A 25,716-nucleotide genomic window follows, 5' to 3' on the forward strand; every position below is an offset into this window, starting at 1 on the left:
TACTTATTGCAGTGATTATTTAGGTATGAAATATAACTTTTTAAAATATCTCCAAGAAAATGTCTCTGAGATAAATGGGTAAGGACAAATACTTGCATACATCTCCAATGTACAGATTTTTACAGAATGTCCAGATTTTTTTCCTCATATTTTTGATACGTTTTTCATAAAATTGTGTTTTTCTGGCAAATTAGCCGTAAATCTTTGAAGACTGAAGTCAGAAAACAACAACAGACATTTGAGTTTCAGAGTTCATACCCTTCAGAAAATCCATACTAATGCAAAACCTGTTATTCTATCAACTTTATAAGTTTGTATGACAATATTTAAAATTGTCGCTATTTTTGAGCCCTTGTCCCACTTTTATTCATACCTTTGTCCACATTTCTTGCTCAAAGAGGTTGAGAAGTATGACAAAGAATGATAAACGACTGCTCTATCTCTGAGTTGGAGAATGAGATTATAAAAATATGGGGGTGCAGGGACTTACCCCCATAATATATGCATAGTTTCATTTTTGACATGTTTGCATGAATGCTACTCCCTTTCAGTACATACCCAAAATGATGTTGTGTTCAGAAATGTACATGCTGTTCTGGTTAAAGGTCATGCATTTCAATCCAATGTAGAATAACCCTTATCCTAGGCATCACTATTATATAACTCAAATTTATTTCACAGATATAGTTAAAAGCCATCTACTGAGGTATAATATATTGCATTGAATAGAATGCCAAGGATGTGCAGTAATTAATTTTTTTAGATTAAAAAATTATTAATAGCCACTCCTGGAGATCATTGGGTAAGAGTGAATGCAATAGGTTACCAAAGTTACAGTTACTGTTCATAAGCTGGCACAGAAAGGCACTGTGCGGACAGTGATGCTTCTCAAATTCAGAGAAGTATGTGATTATAGCTTTGGTCTTCAATAACCTGGCATGTGACAGGCAGTGGTCACACCCAAGACAGAGGTGTTAATTTGCCACACACTCAAGAGTGACTAAATCACTTATATTGTTGCCCACAGTACAGTCTGTAGGGCCATCCTTGCTAGACCCTTATGGATAATGTACACAGTGATAATTAATACATCAGTTTCCATTAGCTGGAGACTTTAACTGTGACTAGTGAAAAAAGAAGAAAAAGAAGGAAGTGATGTTAACATAATAACAAAATAATAAATAGAGAAATGTTATATATATGGAGTAATGATCACTGGACTTATAAAAGAAATAATATAAGAATGGAGGTAGAGTATTTTATAATTTTGGAAAGCTTGAAAGTTATTCAAAAAGGAGTAAAAGTAACATTTTTTTCAGACCGTTTAGCAATTTGGATAGAGGTTCAAGGAAAGGAAGGATATATATAAGAGTAATTAAAGATATTAAAAGACTAAATGAAAAAGACTTAAATGAGGAAGATAGAAGTGGGATTAATGAGATATGGAGAGATCATCTAGATGTAAGATTTTTTATAAAGAAGGGACAAGTTGGTGGATAACTTTGAAAGAAAAATACAAAAAATGTTTCTTGGAATGGCAAGATATAAAAAGAACAAAAGAGAAACACGGATACAAAAATTGAGCCATGAAGTATTTAAAGAGGCATTAAGAAATAAGATAAGATGAACCAGGAGAAAATTAAAAAAAATGTTATTTAAATATATTCCACACAAGGAAAAAAGAAGATATTGTGCCATATTTGAATAAGATAGTAAAGGAAAATAAAAGAATAATTAGAGAAATAAAGAATGAAATAGGAGAAAGGGTGATAACACAGCAGAAGAAAATGGAGGTAATAATAAATAGAAGAAAAACAAAAATGGATAGTGAGAAGATAAAATAAAGAAGATAATGAAAGCCTAGAAAGAAAGAATAAGTGTGAAAGAACTGAAGGATATAATAAAAAAGTATATGTGGAAAAAACTACAGGACTGGATTGGATTGAATATTATATGTATAAAAATATGAAAGAGTGGCAAAAGAAATTTTTTGTGGAATTATTAAATTTATGGTAAGAAAAGGAGTGGCAGAAAAATATATATGTATGGAAGCAATGACATTTATATGTAAGAATGGAGAAAAAGATGTAAGACGTTAGAGACTGATAGTATTGAATAACACAGATTATAAGATACTCATGAAAATAACAAGCAAAAGATTAGAAAATAAGGTAGAGAAATGACTTGAAGTTACAATTTTTGGTAAAAAGGGAAAATGAAGTCAAGAATTGTTGACAATACTGAGAGAAATGATAGACAATATAATAGATAGAAAGGCTGAAGTTAAACTTATGGTAGGTGATTTTAGTGAAGCAGTTGATAAGATATAGCATGAAATGAATGTAAGTAATAAAATAATAAAAATATTTGCTTCAGTGTATGCAAATAACAAAGTAACAATAGTATTAAATGGATATTTAAGTAAAGAAATAAATACAAGAAGTGGTATAAAGCAGGGATGTCCAGCAAGCAGTATTTTATTTGTGTTGATTATGAACACAGTGGTTAGTAAGATGAATAGAGCATTAAAAGTAGCAGGATATAAATCAAGAGAAGGAATTCAACTACTGGTGGCACTTACTTATGCAGATGATATAGTTTTAATGACTAAGAATAAAGGATTAAGCAACTTAGTCAATATGTAAAGCTTATTGGATTGTGCATAAATAATGATAAAAGCAAAAAGATTGGAATGACAGATAAAATATAAGGTATTCAGTTTAATAAAGAAGTAATAGAGATTTTGGGGTTAAAGTTTGGTATTTGTGTGCATAGAATGCAACAATGGGGAATATTATGCAAAAATAAGGAATATATTTAGGTTCTTGAGGACATATAAGCTGATGTAAAAAAATATATTTAATTCAATTTTATTTGGAACTATTGCATATTTAGCAAGTGTGTATAAGTTACTGTCATAGTATGAAAAATAATTCATGTTGATTGTATTTTCATTTATATGGATATCAAGGTTAAACCCAGTCAAAAGATGGGGGCTATATCTCAAAGAAGAAGAAGGAGGGTTAAGATGAATTAATCTGATTGTCCATGCAACATCTCTGAATTCATATAAGGTATTGACAGGGTCAAAAGAAGAGAGCTCTAATATATGTAATAAGGAAAGTAAAATAAAATGAAATATGGGAAAGAGAAGGTATAGAGGAAAGATGAAAAGAGTATTTAAATCAGGAAATGTAAGAATATCAAAGACAAAACTTTGTTATGGAAAATAAATATAAAGAATGCACAAAAAATAGGAATGAGTGGCATTTAAACATAATGAATAAACATTATTGTATTTATCCATGGATACATCTAGAAAATGAAAAAAAAGAAGAGCTATAAAAGTAAGATTTGGGTAGTGTAAAAAGTTTAATGATTGTGAAAATTTTTTCTGTGGAGATTAGCAATAAGAAAGTTGCCAGTGAAGGCTAATATGCCATACAAAAGAATACAAGAAAGAATACATAATTATTATAGTGAAATTCAAAGACAACAGAACATTTTTTTTATTGTAAAAAAATAAAAGATTTGTGGATGAAAATATGTGAAAATAAGGTACTGGAAGATATTAAAAGTATAAAAGATTCAAATATGAATATGTTAGAGCATGGGTATTATGGCAATAAAGGACAGAAGGATGTGAAGGAATGCGGACTAAATGGAATGAAAGACTAAATGAGATAAAATTCAATGGAAAATGGATATTGTCAGAAGTAGTGAAGAAGATATATTTCTGGTTATGGAAAAAAAGGTGACAGAGAGAAAAAATGGAAATTATAAAGATGAGATTAGAAAGTGCTGAATTGTAGGTAGATAGTAAAGGGAAAAGGTATTTAACAATGTATATAATTGTAAACCATGCATAATATGTAAATAATGTAAATATTATATGATGTTTAGTAAAGAACCTTACTCTTTTTGTTAGCTGCTGTGGGATCTTTTATATCTACCTGAGCTACCACCAACTCAAGTAGATGGGGCCACTGTTTAATGTCAAATCCAAAGGACAAATTCCTTCTTGGAATTTGCCTAAGTATTTGAGACACATTGCAGAACTGTGTGAATATGAATGTGTGTGTATGTGTGTTTGTGTGTATCTGGGTGTGCTTGTGTGCACATGTGTATCCTGATCCTATGATTCTCATGTCTCATTCAGCATTTGTTTATTACCTTTCTACCTCTGCAGGTTGGGATAGCCTATGGCTCCTGTGCAATACTGCTTAAGATAAAAACTGTATATAAGTTAGTATATGTAAATGGGTGGAATGAATTAATGAGTAAATAGTTAAAAGGACACATGGAAACAGTAAATCAAGTTTAGTTATATGAAAATATGTTTGCGATTAGGGAAGTCAGTCATCTATAGCAGGGCTGGTACCTTTCTATTGTCTGTATAACAGCAATAGAAAATGCTATCTTTATATCAATCTATCTAGTTATTCCCAGTGGCTATGTCACTTGCTCAACCTGTATGTTGTTTAGTAGTTGACATAAATATCTGCAATAGGGTTGCAACACAAGAAAATAGAGAAAGGATGAAAATTTACCCAGAATCTCCCTTCCTTTAAAACCTTACTCCACTCTCACCTCTCCTCTCTCTGGGAGTGGTCCTTTACCCATCCTACCTGAATCCTAATACCTATCTCTATCTTATCCTACTCAAAACTCTGCCACTGCTTAGATTCTTTTCTCTACAATTATGATGTACTAAATGAACATGAATTTGCTGTTTCTTGTAAATATCTTATAAGTGGTTGACATACTTCTTATATTTCAATGTTTTTATAATATTGTCTTTCTGTATACAGAAGTTGATTTGTTGCTCTTATATGCTGTACTAATTATCACTTTTAAATATCTTTTAATATTGTCTTTCTGTCTGGAGCTTTTCTCCTCGGGCCTCCATTGAAAAAGGACTACTTTGGCCCAATGAACTTTCCCGGTTAACAAACTAAAATAAATAAATGAAAATAAATAAATTTACCTGAAAAGATAGAAGGTTATGCAAATTTTAATTTGTAAATTTACCACCAGTCTGGCTCCATGTCCCTTATGGACAGAGGCAGTCAGTAAAAAATGTATTATCCTAACTAACACCCCGCACACAAATCTTTATTTATCTCCCTACAAACGTGCTCTACTAGTATAGATGCTCTTGATACTCAGAACCCACATCATACCTCTCAGCTGTTCAGATTTTAGCAGAAAGTCCAGATTTTTGTCTCATATTTTTGGTCTGCTCCTCATAAAATCTATGGTTTTCTGCCAAATCACAGAGGGTGGAGACTTCTGAATAATGACATATATTTGACTTTCAGACTTCTTATCCTTTAGAAAATGCCTGCTAGCACAAAACCTATGGTTCTAGCAACTTTCTCAGTTTATAAGAGCTGTATTTAAAATTTCTCCCTATTTTGGGACTTTGTCCCCTATTGTCATATGTATTTTTCAGATTTCTAGCACTAAGAGATTCAGAGGTATGACCCAAATGGTTTGGGGTGTGCGGCTAGCCTTGTAAGAGTCCTGGTGGTCGTTATCCTAGTAACAACCTATGGACCTAGGAACCTATGAACATATATATGATTAACTGCAAAACACAGAAAAATGGATCAGGAAGGCAATAGCCAATGAAAATAGTACACAACTGTTTCCAATAGCAGTAGTTAAGTTATGTGGAAATAAAAATGGGGAAGCCATATGATGACAGATCAAAAATCAGACAAGGAATGGCACAAAGATGTAAGTAAGACAAGAGAAGGTTGAAATGAAAGAGGCATTATCACTACAAAACAAAAAAGATATCTTCATCTTCATATGCAGACTTTTCTTTTCATAGGTATACACATGCAAATGGCAGTTTAGAGGAAAACAATGACAATGGTATATAGGGTTTATCAGAAGACATATTAACATGTATTAGAATAATTTTGCATGTGTATTCTAGAATATAGGAGGTAGAAGTGATAGAATGCAAACATTCAAGTACCACAAAGGAATACATATAGCCAAGATGTGTCTTTTATATATGCACACACACACACACACATATAAATATATATATATATATATATATATATATATATATATATATATATATATATATACATATATATATATATATATATATATATATATATATATATATATATATATATATATGTATACATATATATATATATATATATCTGTAAGATTTTTTTCTTTTTTTCTCTGAAGTGGTTTAGCCTTAGAACTTATAATACTAAATAAGGGGTAAAGCCCCCCTAGATTGCAAGGGTCCATAGAAGTCATTTATCCCCCTAGAGTACAAGGGTCCATAGAAGTCACTTTTTGTTATGAGTTAATTCATCATTTATAGGTTATAATTCAGTTCAGCCACCTTAGCTGGTTTACTGCAATGTCTGTGGGTAGAACATGGCATTTTTTAATGGCCTTTTCATGGAGATGACTGCATGCAGTGAGGAAAACAAATGAAATTAGTCTCTGTTGCAGTGTAAATTTACCGTGAGGGATGATATTTTTGCACAGATACAAAAGGAAAAGCTCATTTACAGTCAGACTCCAGCTTTATTAAATGCAGAGATGTGCCCATTAGCACCAATACAGTTAAACTCCAGTAAATGATTGCTTTACAGTTATCATGCAGGTCATATAGGCATGTTTTTTTTCCATTTTGTAGTTTTGATATGCTGCTACGTGACTAAAGATCACAATATAATGCCTAGCAGTCAAAAGTGTGAATATTTAACTTTGACCTAATAAGAAAATGATGAATATTAAAACTTGCTTTAAGAGTAAACCAGTGCTTTTTAGCAGAGGAATTTGCCCTTCCTACACCTAGACACACCAGCCATTTATTTTATACGTACTATATGCAGACCTGCTACATCTAGTTAAAAGTAAAAGGAATTCTCAAATGTATCACAGTCTCAGAATTAATATATAGTACAACACAGTCACACTTTACTTTTTGCAGTTATGAGTGCTAAACATAGTTTACAGCTTTACCTTACTTCCTGGATGAGCATGTAGGCACAGTTAGAATTTCATTGCTAAGTGCATACTAAAGTCATTCAACATATTACAGGATATTCAAAATGTTTAAGAAAGTTTGTTCACTGTTTCTCTAATTAAATAAATAGTTGATGTGGGTGGTATGGATTACTAAAAAAGTTCTGCTGTAGCACTTCTTTGTATTTTTAAGTATCTAGTTTGCTTTATGCATGCTGTAAACTATACTTGCCAAAACATTTGAGATAAGACCACTGTATTTTCTTGTCTTAGCATTCTAGTTCTTTGTTTCAGTCTTAAAGTTGTCGTGAATTTAAAATTTTTGTAGAAGAAAGCCATGATTTATGACTACTTGCTTGATCGTCACTGCTTATTTTATGTGTTTTATTGTCACTTCACATTATGTTTACACAGGACTATAAGAAGTTTTCCTAGGAAATCTGCACTCTATATATTTGTTGTAATCTATGTGTTCTCTTTGCTTCCTATCTATCTATCTATCTATCTATCTATCTATCTATCTATCTATCTATCTATCTATCTGTCTATCTATCTATCTGTCTATCTATCTATCTATCTATCTATCTATCTATCTATCTATCTATCTATCTATCTCTCTATCTACACATATGGACTTAATAAATTTGGTGGAATAGCATTTATGCTGGCATGCCTAATGCTGCCACAAACTGATCAATATCAATGCACATTGACATGCTACTATGCATACACTGAGCATTATTCTTGGAACATGCAAAAATTTAAAGAAAAAACACAAAGAAAACTTTATTTTTTTGCAGGGGGGTGGCATGTCCCCTGCATCCTCCACACCCCTGTCTTGTTATATATTATAACCCCGAGATCATGTAATCACAGAGGAAAGGAAATATTTCCAAACCCCGAGAGCTGTGTGATTCCGCACACCTGTTGATCTGTATAGGTGACCAAATTTTGTTAACTAAACAGATGTTGGTCAAAGGGGTATTCAACAATATTAACTTTCTCCATATATATGTTAATCAAAGGTTTGATATGACACTTGCAAGGTGTGACTGAAATATATATGTAATCAGCTCAGCTGTGCATAACTACTGCTGTCACAAGGGGCACTATGAAATATTGTAACTGTCTGATATAATTTTCATGATTTTGACTTATTCCTCTTTGTTGAAACTTAACAATAATATATAGTCTATCCCTTATCTGCAATGTAATGTCCTTCATTTTAGTTCTCTATAAACAAGTGTGTTTTAGGAGGTGGTAGAGGGGGAAGAGAAACTCAAAACATATCGACCAGAGATTAGGGCTGAACCCCTGACCCATGAGGCACATATCTTAACCGCTGAACAGGTGTGCTGCCCATGTTCTTTATTATTAGGGGTGTTTCTGTGTCTCGTTTTACTAGCGATTCTCTTTATTTTTGCTTATATAAAATATATTACATTCAAAGTTAAAATTATTCCAGTTCTATCCTTTTTTGTAAGGGAAACTGAATGAAAAATGTGCAATAACACAAGACTTCAACTTTCAGCACTGTTAGCCCACTGCTCAGTACAAGTGCTAAATGAAAGCATTGTTTTAAGAATCAGATGTGTGGTGGTTGTGATTACGTCTCATACTTTGTGCATAAACAGTGAGCGTAAACAATTGTCTTGGCAGAAAAAGGCTGTCAGGGCTCCTTGGCTACTGGCACAACCCTTCACAAAAGTACATTTGTAAGAACAGCTGCAGATTGTGTAATGAGATGTGAGTGACCCAGCCCCACTGCCAAGCTGACTTGTTGTTCATAGCCATAATAATCTGAAAGTGCTAGCAACTAAGTCAGAATATGTGAAAAGTGCATGCAGAAATTAGATATTCCACATGTATGAAATGAATGCCTGCTTGTTTGACAATCCAAACATGTATGTAGAGGATTATGTCCAGGAGCTACAAAATGTTAGTTTGTGTTATAAAAGATCAGGGGACCTCAACCAACTACATAATTTCTATGTCAGATTAAAGTTCACTCAATACTCTTGAGAAAAGTCTCTGTTAGAAGCCAAGGCTGAGGTGTTTAACAAAATGGTCGGATTGAGATATTTATCTAGTGACTAGGAAAATGCAGAATTGCCAAGTAGTAAACAATTGCAGTAAAGAGGTGCATCATTTCATCTTGTGAAAAACAAGTGCAAAAATCTGACAAAACTGACCACTGTATTTAAAAAAAAAACTGATGCCTGTCCAGAATTTGCTAAAAAAAAAGAACAACAAATACTTTTTTGATGGGGGATAGTAAAGTATTTTGTCTTTTTTCGTCATAGTGATTATAATCAGTAGCAGGCTGTGGGGGTACACAACCCATCAAATTAAGGTAGAGGACAAGTTCTTCCCACATAAAACACTAAATGTGCACAACATTTTCTACCATTAATGTAGACTGCTCACGTTTTGGGTGTCTCAATAAAACAGTGTGGATAATTCAGATATTGTTAAACAGGAAGACTACTGTAATTAAAGGATATTATTTAATATGCTTGCTTTTGTATTATGTTTATTTAAGAAAACATTGTGATCTGGGTAAAAGTTTACTGTGTAATGGTAAATTAAATGTTCATGATTCTAAACTATTTAACATTGATTATGGTTGTCTTGGAGACACTGGGGATGATACAGCAGATGGTAAAATAAAGCTTGCTGATTCTTTATTGGCTGAATCCATGTTGACATCTGATATAACTTGTTGTGTCCAGACTAATCAGATACAACTTGTACAACTTGTTGTGTCCAGACAGAATCCTGATGGCACTTTCTGCTGAAGCAGAAATCACCGAACATATTTAACTGAAAGTGCAGTTCACCGAAAGTGCTGGTCACACTACAGTGCGGTTAAAGGAGAATTCCATTTTCCCCACTGTAGTGCGACCTCGGAGTGAGAATATAAAAGTAGGGGGGTGTGGGGGCACAGCCCCCCTATATGAAAGAAGATTTTTTTTTTTTTTTTTAGAATGCACTTTAACAAAAACGCTTTTTTGGTGAAAGCGCTTTCGTTAAAGTGCGTTTGGTTATTGTGGATTTGGACAATTGAACTTTCGTTCAATAGTCCTAAATCTATATATATATATAAATATATATATATATATATATATATATATATATATATATATATATGTATATATTCATATACATTAATAAAAAATATCATATTTTCTTAGATTTAGGTGTATGTATAACTTTTCTGACAGGAAAGTACAAATATATGACTGCATATAAGTTTTAGTCTGAAAGCATCAAGCTTGTTAAATAACTTTTCATATCTTTAAAAATTCTAGTACAAATAATGAAGCATCTTATGTGCCAATTACGTCCTCTGTGAAAACACTTTACAAAACTTTGGAAAGCATTCTAAGAATCATGTCAGAAGGCTGTTTAACTGTTTTTGTTATAATTTCTGGGGAAAGGTCAAATGTATTTAAAAAATAAAACAAGAAATGTGTTTGAGACTATATTTTCTCCGTTGCTTTGCTAATTATTTAAATTAATTTCAGTATTTCATGCCCTCTTTATTACATTTAAGAACCCTATTAGATCTTACTTCAGCCGTGCAAACAAAACCCTTTCCTTGAACAAATGTGCCATGAGGTCATTGTTCACCTAGGTACAAACTAGTCCAAAACATTTCAATTAGATGGAACTTAATTGTGTTCCAAAGTTTGTTGAAAAATATAAAAACAAGCGTGTATATTTATGACAATGTCCCATAAGCCATTATTCTTCTAATAAAATTGAATACTATGAGACCATAAAGGTGTTTTCCTTTTCTTTGTTGATGTCACGTGCCAATTGTTTCATCTCAGTCGACATCACTCAGAAGTGTGAAACGTGCAAAATCGAATCTGCTATGAGCTCTGGACCTGTGGTAAGATAAACGCACATGGTAATTTAACAACATATTGAAAATAAAATTGGTGGTGGTAAGGTGTATTTTTTGGTGCTAAAATGTATATTTCTTTTAAACCAATGTCCAGGCTACATGTTTTCACTGAGGTATTTTTGCAGTTCAAAGAACTCATCAAAGTGGTTTTTGCAAAGATATTAACTCTCCGCCAAGTGTGAGCCCAAACAAAAAGTCTACACTTAGAGTAAAAGGAAAAAGATGCAAGAATGATTCTTCATGGCACTGGCTGTCAGGTATGCTGTTGTTGTTGCATTTGTGTTATGTTGTGTCCAACACAACTACAGCTGACAACAGTAACCATTCGAGGCATATGTTATACATAGTGCTCCTGTAACCATTCCAGGCATATGTTATACATAGAGCTCCTGTAACCATTCCAGGCATATGTTATACATAGTGCTCCTGTAACCATTCCAGGCATATGTTATACATAGTGCTCCTGTAACCATTCCAGGCATATGTTATACATAGTGCTCCTGTAACCATTCCAGGCATATGTTATACATAGTGCTTCTGAAACCATTCCAGGCATATGTTATACATAGTGCTCCTGTAACCATTCCAGGCATATGTTATACATAGTGCTCCTGTAACCATTCCAGGCATATGTTATGCTAGTGCTCCTGTAACCATTCCAGGCATATGTTATACATAGAACTCCTGCAACCATTCCAGGCATATGTTATACATAGTGCTCCTGTAACCATTCCAGGCATATGTTATACATAGTGCTCCTGTAACCATTCCAGGCATATGTTATACATAGTGCTCCTGTAACCATTCCAGGCATATGTTATACATAGAGCTCCTGTAAACATTCCAGGCATATGTTATACATAGTGCTCCTGTAACCATTCCAGGCATATGTTATACATAGTGCTTCTGTAACCATTCCAGGCATATGTTATACGTAATGCTCCTGTAGCCATTCCAGGCATATGTTATACATAGTGCTCCTGTAACCATTCCAGGCATATGTTATACATAGTGCTCCTGTAACCATTCCAGGCATATGTTATGCTATTACTCCTGTAACCATTCCAGGCATATGTTATACATAGAGCTCCTGTAACCATTCCAGGCATATGTTATACATAGTGCTTTGTAACCATTCCAGGTATATGTTATACATAGTGCTCCTGTAACCATTCCAGGCATATGTTACACATAGTGCTCCTGTAACCATTCCAGGCATATGTTACACATAGTGCTCCTGTAACCATTCCAGGCATATGTTACACATAGTGCTCCTGTAACCATTGCAGGCATATGTTATACATAGTGCTCCTGTAACCCTACCAGGCATATGTTATACATAGTGCTCCTGTAACCATTCCAGGCATATGTTATACATAGTGCTCCTGCAACTATTCCATTCATATGTTATACATACAGCTCCTGTAACCATTCCAGGGATATGTTATACATACAGCTCCTGTAACCATTCCAGGCATATGTTATACATAGAGCTCCTGTAACCATTCCAGGCATATGTTATACATAGTGCTCCTGTAACCATTCCAGGCATATGTTATACATAGTGCTCCTATAACCATTCCAGGCATATAGGTTCATAGGTTCATACTAGGCTATCTGCCCTAGGGCATTTATAAGCCTTGCCAGAGTATGTTTGGCTTTCGCCACCCATTTTAAATTAATTTTGCTATGCCCTTTTTCAAGGTTAGTATACTGTGCCTCTGTCTAACAGTGACACAGAAGTGATACCCGGGGTAAACCTACGATCTCCCATCCACTCATCAAGATTCCTCTTGAAGAGAGTCAATGAGGGACTCTGCCTAACCTGGACTGGGATTTTATTCCATAGTGAAGGGAGCCTCTGGGTTATGAATCTGTCCCTCCAGCATATCCTATTTATTTCAGTGCTGAGGTTCAAGTCTCGAGCGTGTAGCTCGATGGGATTTGGATTTTTTGACGTGCAGCATGTCCCTTAATTCCGGGTTGGACATGGCCTTATACGTCAGGCACAGGTCACCTCTGAGCAGGCGGTATGCCACTGAGTAGAGCTGGAGTTTCTTTAACCGGGCAGCATATGGCATCTGTTTGAGCCCTTTGATCCTCTTGGTGAGGTACTTTTGGGGTCTTTCCAGTTGCTGCAGGTGTTTGGTAAGGTACGTCCCAAAGGGCGCATTGTACTCGATTATGGGCCTGATGAGGGATGAGTAAAGAGGCACGATGACCTCCCTAATCTAGATGTGAATCCCTTCATGATTAGGTGGGCTATATAAAATGTTTTTCTAACCACTTTGGCCACGTGGTTGTCAAATGAGAGATTGCTATCAACTTGGGTCCCCAGGTCCCTAATTACTTCTTCTGTACTTAATGGATTACCACCTATGTGGTAATTTGTGGGCACTTTGTTTTGCCAAAGGGATGACTATACACTTTTGGCATTTATCTTGAGGCCATGGCTCTGGCACCAGTTGTCTGTTTCTATGAGGCCCTTTTGGAGGATGCTTGTGTCGGCTGGAGAGTCAATTATGGCGCAGTTTTCAGTCATCTGCGAACTTGGTCAGCCACAGTCCTTCCATGTTGGCCTGTACCTCCGAAATATATACCAAACAAGAGAGGTCCCAGGACTGAGCCTTGTGGGATGCCACTTGTAACTGGTTTGGAGTCTGACATGGCTCCAGCAATTCTAACCATGTGGGTTCTGTCCTTGAGCCAGTTTGCAACCCATCTAGTGACATAGGGGTTTATATTTAAGCTGGTGAGCTTATCTATAATGCCAGTGGGGTATTGTATCAAGGCTTTTAGGTGCCGATAGGCTGTGTGGACCACCTTCCCTTCGTCAATGGCCTTGGTGACTGTTTCAAAGAAGTCAACCAGGTTTAAGAGGCAGGATCTGCCCTTAACAAAGCCAAACTGGGTAGGATCCAGTGTCTGTAGGTCCCCAATATCTTTATTTATGAGGTCCATGATGATCCTTTCCATAGCTTTGCAGACCAAGCTAGTCAGGCTTATGGGCGATAGTTTCCAGGGTCCGTTGAGGCACCACCTTTGTGGAGAGGGTCCACTGTTGCTGTACGCCACTCTTTGGGTACATATCCTGTAGTAAGGCTGAGATTGAACAGTAGTTTTATGTTTGGGTTTAGCTCTTCTTGGAGTTCATGTAGGACGCAGCCTGGGACACTGTCTGGTCCCATTGATGCTGTTTTTTGCTTTGGAGAGGCGGCTCCACCTGAGCATCTGAGATGTCAGGGGGGGGGGGCAGCACTCTGCTGGGATAGATATTTCCCTTTTGGTGGGGAGTGGGGGAGAAGTTTGCTCTGAACCTGTCAGCTAGGATGTTGGCAATGTCTGTCAGATCAGTGTATTTTTTGTCATTTTGGACTAATTCTGAGCATATCTGGGAATTCCCACCCAGGTTCCTAACATAACTAAAGAAAGCCTTGTGATTATCCTTAGTGTCCTGTGCAATTTTCTCTTGAAGCTGGCCTTTGACGATTTTATGAGTGCCCTTAGTTTTTTGCTAATACTGATCAGAGATGCCTTCCCTTTTGGGATTTTGCTCTATCATGTAGTAGCTTCCTCCTTCTATTGTATAGTTTGTTTATGGCTGGGGTCCACCAGACAGGTCGTCTGCCTTTGGAGGATTGGGTCTTGGTTTTATTTGGGATAGCATGATCCATGCATTCCTGAAGGTGTTCATAGAATGCATTTATAAAGGATTCTGCGGTCTGGGCCGTATTTTCCACAGGCCGGGGCTTTGAAGGATTCCACCTTGGTTTTGAGGAGTGTGAAATTTGCTTTAGAAGTTTTTCACTGTGGTTTTCTGGGCAGGGGGTGGGGTCGGGATGTGAATATCCAGTGAGATCAGTTTATGGTCTGATCTTACCAGTGAGGGATACACTTCTGGTCTGGAGCATAGAGTCCCCATGTTGGTGATGATCAGGTCCAGTATGTTTTCCCCTCTTGTGGGAGTGGTAACAAGTTGTTCCATAGCATTTGAGTTTATGAATTCTAGGAACCTTTGGGCAAGGGTGTTGGAGCTAGAGTAATGCTCCCAATCTATGTTTTGGTAGTTGAAGTCGCCAGTGCTCCTGTAACCATTCCAGGCATATGTCATAAATAGTGCTCCTGTAACCATTCCAGGCATATGTTATATATAGTGCTCCTGTAACCATTCCAGGCATATGTTATCCATAGTGCTCCTGTAACCATTCCAAGCATATGTTATATATAGTGCTCCTGTAACCATTCCAGGCATATGTTATACATAGTGCTCCTGTAACCATTCCAGGCATATGTTACACATAGTGCTCCTGTAACCATTCCAGGCATATGTTACACATAGTGCTCCTGTAACCATTCCAGGCATATGTTATACATAGTGCTCCTGTATCCATTCCAGGCATATGTTATACATAGTGCTCCTGTAACCATTCCAGGCATATGTTATACATAGAGCTCCTGTAACCCTACCAGGCATATGTTATACATAGTGCTCCTGTAACCATTCCAGGCATATGTTATACATAGTGCTCCTGTAACTATTCCATTCATATGTTATACATACAGCTCCTGTAACCATTCCAGGGATATGTTATACATAGAGCTCCTGTAACCATTCCAGGCATATGTTATACATAGAGCTCCTGTAACCATTCCAGGCATATGTTATACATAGAGCTCTTGTAACCATTCCAGGCATATGTTATACATAGTGCTCCTGTAACCATTCCAGGCATATGTTATACATAGAGCTCCTGTAACCATTCCAGGCATATGTTATACATAGTGCTCCTGTAACCATGCCAGGCATATGTTATACATAGAACTCCTGTAACCATTCCATTCATATGTTATACATAGTGCTCCTGTAACCATTCCAGGCATATGTTATACATAGTGCTCCTGTAACCTTTCCAGGCATATGTTATACATAGAGCTCCTGTAACCATTCCATCTAATTTCCACCCATCCTTGCCTGGTAACCTCTGTGGATATAGGTGGCTATTCTCTGAGTCACTGGAGGAGGTGGATGCAACTCATAAGCATGGATGGATGGAGTATTTCTGCAGACTTGCATAGAAGACAAGAAGATAAGAGTAAATGCTGATACTATACATATTTTGGTCCTTTGAAAATGTTACAGTAAGCTACATGATTTAATATTTCCCTAGAATCTGTTCAGAGTAACATTTATTTCAAGTAATATTTTATTGACTCAAGATCCAGTGCTAGACAAGAAAATGCTGAGTGTTTCACATTTCTCATCACTTCATTTTTCTAAAGTTACTTTTTCTGTATTTAATTACTCGTATGATATCTGAAAAGGATCTGATGACAATATTGTAGTAGTAATTCTTGTGTCTAGAGAACACTTTTTGAGCAGTGTCTACTTAAAGCAATGTAAGCCATATGAGGGTAAAGCAGATAGCATTTCAGCCAGTATAATTCATTTAGCGACATATAAATTGGCTGACTCATTTGATGGAGATCAATTGATGAGGAAATGATTTGTAAATTCTTAACAAAAAAAAACTACTCATTTCACATAACAAATGGACTTAGCAGTGAGTCTACAGCAGTTAATTAGGAATTATCTAAGTATATGTTTTTAGGTATAAGAGTACTAGACATACATAAATGGTGCACTTAGATCGTAGGCGTATAAGGTGCAACTGATCAAATCATTCATTTGGTATCGTGCATAAGCTGGTCATCTTGGGGGAGCCACAGAACAAAAGATAGAAGATGCAGTCAAGAAGTTAATGTCTCATGCTCTTAAAATCTGATCTTTCCAGGAAACCAGTCAAGCTAATTCACATCCATCCCTGGAAAATGATACATGTTGGTCAATGTCCCTTTATGCCTTTGTGCCATACCTCAAATTCTCAGTGCACTTAAATTCTCCAAGGTTTTTCTTTAAAGTACAGACACCCTTAACACTTAGTCTTTGGCATTTCCAAGAATACAAAAAGAGTGTACATCCCCATCTGGCCAGCTTGATATGCTTTGCTGAGTCACATGTCTCTCGCATTAAAAAAGAATAATTTATCTTCTGTATCCACGTAAGAACACATATATCTTTTACAGGTTGTTTAGCCCATTTAATGTAAGGGAAGCTAAATGCAGACATTACTATAGTTGGACTCTTTATCTATCATTTATTAGTCACCAGTCGCATACTTTTCTAGTTAGCTTGATAAATACAGGACAATCATGACTCAGCCATTTGACTGGGGGTATCAAGTGTCTGGTGTACTTTTCTCATTAGGTGGCTTTATCTGTAATGCTTACTTTAATAGTGGTATGTAAATGTAATAAATGATGTGATGAATGCTAACATGGAATGCAGCAATAAAGAAGACAAACAGAAACAGGTAAATCATAAATATTCTAAAATTAAAGTACAAAAGATGATTTAGAAAGCTCTAATATATAATTATCCCCAAACTTACCTAACTAGATTGTATCCAGAATGTTGTATGATTATATACCAAGTCTGATCACTAATGAGAACAAGAAGTGGACATTCAATATAAACTTGTGTGGTTTACTTGATCTTAATGATTAGTTATGTAAGATAGATCCCACTTCCTACACAGTTTGCAAACTGTTCTCATTATTACAGCTAGGCATATCTTGTGTACCATGTTGTATACATTTCCTGAGCATCTCAAATTATGTTTGACTAAAAGATTTTTATAACATTCTAGTATAACACCTAAAACATACATCAAAACACAAAGTTAGTTCACCAATTCTTCTAAATCTAATGCTGCTTCGAGGCTGCATAGATAAGGAGTTGGGAATAAAACATATAATTCCTTAGAATGTAGGTGACTGTATTTTTTAGCTGTAAGTACTTTACAGGTAAAGTAGAATAGGAATAAAAATCATAGTTCATTGGTTCATAGCTGTTTACCAGGCTAATGACCACAAGGGCATTTTTTAAACATAGCCATGCATCCCAAATCTCTGACAAGTTCTGGTACCCCTAGTAAGTATAAGCAGGGACTTGGGAGGTGAAACATTTACAAGCAGGGGCCTGGGAAATGAACCATTTACAGGCTGCCGGGGTCTGTTAGAGATATAGGTACCAAACTAGAGATGAATTTCCTGTTTGCCATCTTATTGTCCAAGTTACACTTGAATTGGATTGGGGACCAACTCTGCTTCAAATGGATGGGAGGGGGGTCTGTCCAAGAGAAGGAGTAGTGTCTGAGATACATACCTGTACCTCCAACAGGTCCATTTTATATCACAGGCAAGGTTTAAGTCTTTAGAATGAGTAATTCTGTTGTTGGTTTTGCAGATATGCAAGAGATCCATCAGAGTGGGGTCTGACAATGCCTTGTATGCCAGGCATAGATCTCCCCTCAAGAGCCTATAAAATACAGAATACAGTGATAGAACCTTGAGGCAGTCTGCATAGGATATATTACTTAATCCATGTATTGTTTTAGAGGGGAACTCCTGTGGAGATTCCAGTTGTTCAATATACCTGGTTAGGTACACACCAAATGGGGCATTATACTCGAATATATAGCTTGATGAATGCCAATGCAGTGTAACAATTACTTCCTTGGACCTAGATGCCGTACCTTTGTTTATAAGTTGTGCAACACAGAATAATTTCTTATCTACTGTAGACATGTGTTGGTCAAAGGCTAGATTACTGTCTATGTATGTCACAAAGTCCCTGACTACTGGGTCAGCTGTAAGGGGTGTGTTGTCAATATGATAGTTACTAGGGGTGGATGACTTCCCAAAGGATACTATTATACATTTCTTGGCATTTAGTTTTAGTCCATGGCTCTGACACCAGTTATTTGTCTGTGTTCCCTGGAGAACATTTGTGTCAGTGTGGGATTCAATGACAGCTCCTAATTTGCAATCATATGCAAGTTTCATCAGCCAGAGACAATTGACATCGGTCTTGACTTCAGAGAAGTAAATGCCAAAAAGGAGTGGTCTTAGGACCTATCCTTGAGGGACTCTGCTTGTGGCTGGCCTCTTTGTAAAAATGGACTCTCCAATTATAACTTCCAGGGTCCTGTCTGTCAACCAGCTGGCTATCCACCAGATGACATAAGGGTTTGTACCTAACCTCTTAAGTTTGTCAACAATGCCCAATTGGGGGAATTGTGTCAAATGCCTCGGCCAGGTCAATGTACACAGTGAGAAATGTTTTGCCCTCATCCATTGCTTTGGTGACCTTCTTAAAGCTATGCCCCAGGCCTTAGTCAACTCTGAGAGCAGTGTAGGATTTGCTCTACAATGTGTTATATCCATGTGCTTTTAGGCAAAAGATAAGCATACTCTCATGTACATATTTGGTTGAGATGCAGCAAGTGTGCAGAGAGAGAGTGGAGCTACAATCTCTCACCCAAGCACAATAGCCAAATGCAGCAGCAGGGAGAGAGAGGGAAGGCATGGGTCTGTAGACGAGGGTTTCAAGAATCAACTGTGAATGGGATTTAGGTAGTGGTATAGTTTTAGGGTTACAGAACACAAGGAGAGTTTGGGTTAAGGAGTGATCAGTGATTTAGATTTAAGGGTGAAGGAGGAGTGTTTTAGGTTTATGGTGCTTGGGGAGTTTCAGGGATAGGTCAGGGAACAGGAAAATAGTTTTAGGTTTCTGATTCAGAAAAAGATTTCAAGGATACAGAATTGGAGTGAATATTTGGGGTTAAAGAGTAATGGGGAGTTTAAGTTTAGGGAAGGGGAGTGGAATTTTAGGTGTAGGTAGTAATCATGGCTCAGATAGTGGGAGGGGAGTGTTATGGTTAGGGTTAGGGATGATGTGAAAGTTTTTAGGATTAGAGTTAGGGCTCTGATAAGGTTGTGCAGTTCAGAAGGGATAGTTGGTAAGATATAATTAATAATTAAAAAGAACTGTGCTAGTGGGAATGGAGCATGTGTCATTTAGAGGAAGCTTCAGTGAGCAAGTTTGCACATCTGCATTTGTAGTACACCAATTGGGCCAGATTCCAAAAAAAGTTACACCACGTGGTAGCATGATACCAGAACAGCATATGGTGGTATCTTTATGCTTCTTATTTATTTATTTTTTTTTTCTTTTTCTAACTGCACTTCTGTAGATCAGGTTCATAGCTTGCTGCCAGCATGGTGCACGTGCTCGATAGAGATTTCACTCTTGTGCATGTAGTATTAAGGCTGATGTAAATGCGGGACTATGGGACAGCTTCAGGATGTATCAATGATTACACATGAGGCCTGGTGGTCTTCACATTATTCAAGTAATAGATAAGGAGGTCCTTTTAGAATTCTATAGAATGCTATTACTCACTAACTGCAAAGTATGTATTCCATTGACTTGCAACATTTTCACAGCAACAGGTGGCCTGTGCTCTACACTGTCCCTATCAACATTGCGGGGGAGGGAAACTGAACTTAAGCATTAAGTAAGCACTGTAAAATTGCTGGTTGATTCTTTTGCAGTTTAGGAGATACAATACATAGGCATACACTGACTAACATGCGTACATTGGATATACCGTTCAAAATATTATAATGTTTATAAAAATGTATAACGTTTGAAGTTTATAAAAGCAGGCACATAGACAGTTAATGCAACAATTTTATAAAAGTTTCCGTTATGGTTGTGCTTGCGTTATGCAAGATATAGTAATTTATATTGGAGCAGGTTATAGCACATTGCCTTATTTCACAATGCATAAATTCAGTGAAAACAGTAAGTTAAAATGTTAAACTATTAATATATGTAATGTCATTTAAGAAGTAGTTAGAGATGTAAATTGGGATGGGTTTTGAGCGAGAGTGCAATTTTGTTAGAGAAGTAATTCGTGAGTATATAAATGAAGTGTAAAACAAGAATGGGAAGAAATTGATGTTGTGGCAAATTGTATGAAGAAAGAACATTAGTCTTGCCGTGGAGCTTGTTTACAGTTTCACTTTTCCTGAGTTCACAAAACAGTCTCTCTCATAGTTTGGGGATGAGAATTGGAAATGCATGATCATTAGCTGCTACAGTATTTGGAGACTATAAAAAAGGGTGACTAGACTGAGAGAAAAAAATGAATTGTAATATTTAAGACTGAAGTTTTGAAGTTAGTTGGAGAGTGACACTTGGAGTAATGATCCCAAATATAAGAGTAAGGAACCAAAGTTCTGTTCTCACCTTAACAGGAAACGTGTTATCACCAGAGAGGATTGGCTAATGATGTTCCAAAAATGAATCTACAAATACAGTTATTAAGGTTTCTAGGTCCTAAGACTTTGGGCAGAGAAACATTAGATTTTAGGAAGTCTGTATTCAAGCCTGATGTGCAGATCTCTTTTTCCATTTGCCTCATGTACCTCATGGTGTTTAAGTAAGAAATTTTGTACCAGCAGCAATTTTTTTCTCTGTTTTTTTAGACAAGTGATATGGTTAGCCATGTAAACTGCTTGGTCAATGTGAAGGTAGAGCTATTCGTATGTTAAGCTGAATGCTGTCCAATTATTTTGATAGATAAACAATGGGGGTCTATATTAGTTTGTCGAAAGTCATCTCCATCTAGCACCTCTCCTTCAACATGAAACTGTCAAATTTCACTTCCACGAATCACGGAATTTTTCCCAGGGTGAGGAAGAAGTTGGCCAACTCCACAACTTTGCCATTTTCCCCACTGTAGTGTGATCTTGGAGTTGGTATATATAGTTGGGGGAGCGTTGACGCTGTGGTGGGCAAAGCCCCCCCACATGGGTGGGCTTGATTTAGTGTGTTACGTGTTACATTTTGTATGGGACAATTGTTTCATTGTCCTGTGTAAATATCTGTGAATTGCAGAAGTAAATTTCCATGGTTTCAAGTTGATAGTGAGGTGTTCGATGGAAATATCTTTCAACAAACTAATATAGACCTGAACAAGTGTGGGTCAAATTAACATAATCTACAAGGGTTATAAATATCATTACCTTACTTTTTTTGCAGTTGAGAAGTTTTTTAAAATTTATCAATTAGATAAGACCACTGAGGTCTTTTTGGAAGCTCTCTTCTTAAGACACTGATGATTTCAAATGACCTGAAATAATTAAGTTGTTAGTGTAGAGGACAGTATTGGATGCATTAAGGCCAATGGGAAAATAAGGCTCTATATCAGATTGTCGAAAGCTGACAAGTTTGAAGCACAAAACTTCGAACTTGCAACTTCGAAATCTGACAATGTAGAATGTAACAAAAAAAAAAAAAAACACTAAAAACCCAAAACAAACAAAAAAATTGGTCTATGCAGGGGGGCAAGACACCCACACACCCCGCTACTTAAACATACCAACTCCGAGATCGCACTACAGTGCAGTAAAGGGAAGTCTTCCCATCCCACACTCTATGGCGATCTCCGTTCTGCATTTCGACATTGTTAGATTTCGAAATTGCAAGTTTGAAGTTTTGTGCTTCGAACGTGTCAACTTTCGATATTATGATATAGACCCGAAAATAAGTGACATAAGACATTGATTTGTGTTTTTACATTTTCTGCGAACACTCTGCCTGACAAGTTGAATCATTCAATGACTGCTTGTTAATTCCTTGAAACACCTCTTTCAGTTTTTGATAATTGCAAAGAGCAACATTTCTGACAGCATGGCAATGTGGGTGTGTGATAAGGGTGAACCACTTTAAAACCAGCTTTCTTATATCTGTTCCCTAATGGTTCTTTTTGAAGAAATGGTACTTTTAGTAATACCTGCCTACTCATTGTTCCTGTACTTTGTGGTACAGGCTCATTTATTCAGACAATGCTACTGATCAGGAAGCCAGTGACATACAGACTTAATGTTTTTGGTTTAGCAGCTCAAGTATTCCCCCGCACACTCTGCTTTTGTACATGGGGCAGTAGCTTTGTGCCCTTTCCCATGTTTCATTCCCCTTTTCCTTTCTTGGGCTAGTCTAAGCTTCAGAAATATGGGAGTGAACTGTCTATACTGCTGCAAGGCCAGTGGTCACGTTTCTGGAGGGTTTGTTGAAGTCATGCCTCTTAGATGACATAACGCAGGCCAAACCAGAGTGGGCTGTCTGACATGCTGCCCATTCTGCAGGTCTGTTTGGATTACTAGGGCCTTTGAGCGGTTGTTCTGCTGGTTTGTGAGTAGTGTTTTAATGTTGATAATGACTACTGAAGACATAACTTCATGAGAAAATATTACATTTGGCATATAATAAACTGGCTGCCAATAGCTTTGTAGTGCCCTTGTCTTTAAACTTGGTCAGTGTACAATGTATCTTATGATGGTTATATCACTGTAGTACTTAATTTTTAAATTTTTCTTCTTTTTTATTTCAGCATAGGATTAACTATCTTCTGAGACAGATTTTTGGTTAACTGTCTTTTTTAAAGATTCAAAGCGCAATAATAATATCTAGAAAAATGGGAGAACCACAAATTCTGTTTTTGATGTGTAAAAAAAAAACTAATTGACTCCCTTGAAGTTGTGCAAATTACATTTAAATGAATTACTAAATGGAGACTGTGGTGGTGGTGCTGTGGTAGTGTTGTCGCCTCACAGTGACACGTTGTCTTGTTCGATTCTCAGCTACAGTGTCTTCTGTGTGGAGATATGCTTGAATGGGCGCACCTTCGTTGAAGGTTGTGCGTCAGGGCCGGCAACTCAGCACGTAAAAATCTACTGCCAATCATCAGCGGACCAGAGTTCCACTGTGGCGACCTCTAACCGGAAAAAGCCGAAAGACACAACAACAACTAAATGGAATTTACTATTTTGATAACTGATTTAATGTCTGACATTCTGTATTTAAAGTATGCTGGGTTTTCAGTCTTAGTAGAGTTTGATTATTTAAGCCTTTCTTGCATTTACTCATGATGCTAAGAATGGACTGTAAAAATATTAAATTCTGACAGATTTGTTACTATCTACAGTACAAATAGCTGTCAAGGTTTTAAATGAGCAAAAAGCAAAACATTGAAATAGATTTAGTGAACACCCACTGGTTATTTCTAGCATGTTCTAGTGCTGAGTGCAACAATTTTTGGCCTGTTTCTGGGTGGAATACAAAGCAGGTGATATTTAGCTCTAGGAGATTGGTAGATGAATTAACTTATACATGGCCGATCAGCAAACCTGTTTGTCCTTTTTCAAATACTACATTTTAAGGGTGGATGCATGCCCTGCAAAAAAAAAAATTGGAATCGCTTAGTGATTTAGTGAAAAGACTGTATTAAACGAATGATTGAAGTTTGGACATCACGCTCTTTAGGACAGCAGCTGTGAATTAAAATGTTGTACTACGGATGGCCTTATTTAATGCTGTTCCCATAGGCAGAAATGTACAGACATTCTGAAGTACAGGATCAATTTTGTATAAGTGATATGTATAGACTGTCCACTGGTCTTCTGTCAAATTACAATCAAAGTCAAACATATTATCATTATTTAAGCAGAATTACATGCATCTTATCCAAATTTTCTGCATGCTATTTTTTAACTGTGGATTTTAATTCTCCTTTTGGACAGCAACATATTATCATATCCCAGGCATAGCTGGCAAAGGTACTGAGTAACCACTTACATTCCTTTTGTTGTTCTGTACTAACAAAGACAGCTTGGTCATTGGCATAGTGAATCTCAAACAACAGAAAATGTTTAGGTCAGGCATCAAAGAGCTAGCTGTACCATTACAGCTGCCAGCATTCTCTTTGTATCTATGGTAACAGAACCATTTTGTATGTTTCAGTTTAGAGTCACCCTCCTTGATTCATAAAGCAGAATTAATAACCAATGTAACATAATTCTGGATTTGATTAATATGTAATAGTCGCATCTGCTTGAGCAAAACAGCAGTTTTCTTTTCCTTTATTATTATTATTTTTTATTTATCTGTAATATACATGAGGATTAACATTTTTTTTTCTTTTGGGTGAGAGGCATCATAAGGCTGGAAATCCTTTGCTCCTCATTACAATGATCTCTTCTTTATATATAGCTAGCAAATATCCCTGAGGCCTACATTTAGGAAAATAATGATTATATCTGCATGTTTAGGTATTGATAAACAGCTGACTTCTCTCAGTGTTTTGAAGAGGCCTTAAGAAGTATAGGAACAGATAGTCAGAGCTGTCTATACAGTGCAATGGCTTGGTTAGAAGGCTACTAGTAGCTCAATGTAAGCCTCATAAAAGCACTGAGACATTGAAAATGCTGTTTCTTTCATATAATTTGTGCATGGATGGTAGTTGTCTATGATTGTGTATAGACTGATGCAAACAATGCTGTAAAACTGATGCATTATTCCACAGTTTAAACCATTTGTGCACCCTTTACACAATACAAATTTATTTATTGATTTATTTATTTATTGTACATTTCTTAACCAGGTGGAAAGATTGGTCCAAGGACCATTTCCAGTTATGACCTGGGCAATGTGGCAAAGACAAAGTATGTTCTAAGCCCATGGACTTTCTCAGTCACTTAAAATTTAACTTCTATAGTTGCTTTGCTTAGACTTTCTCAGAAGGACAAAACCTGGCTGTCTGGTCTAAGGAGGTGCCAACATGATCCAACACAATGTTTTCTATTTTAGGTGTCAGTTTTGTAATAGGATTGTTGGCACTGCTATGTCTGTTTCAAATCCTCTGTATTCCGTTGTGCTGTTTTTTCTGTTGCACCTGGACTGCAGTCCTTGACTAGGAACAGGTTGTCATATGTCTCACTACCAAAATGGAGAGGGTAACTAAAGTCATTTAAGTAATTTTTACCTAACCACTCAAATCATACAGCAATGTTGTTTACCAGCAATTAGTTGCCAAAATGTG

The 25,716-nt window shown here is 36.4% G+C and overlaps 1 protein-coding gene across 3 annotated transcripts in view; it reads right to left on the minus strand.

Moving 5' to 3' along the window:
- STMN4 (stathmin 4) overlaps nucleotides 1–25,716 on the minus strand; it is a 190,512-nt gene that overhangs the window by 116,640 nt on the left and 48,156 nt on the right. The window lies entirely within an intron of this gene.

This window comes from Protopterus annectens, chromosome 2.part1, assembly GCF_019279795.1.
Source record: "Protopterus annectens isolate FY-2018-M chromosome 2.part1, PAN1.0, whole genome shotgun sequence".
NCBI classification, from domain to species: domain Eukaryota; kingdom Metazoa; phylum Chordata; order Ceratodontiformes; family Protopteridae; genus Protopterus; species Protopterus annectens.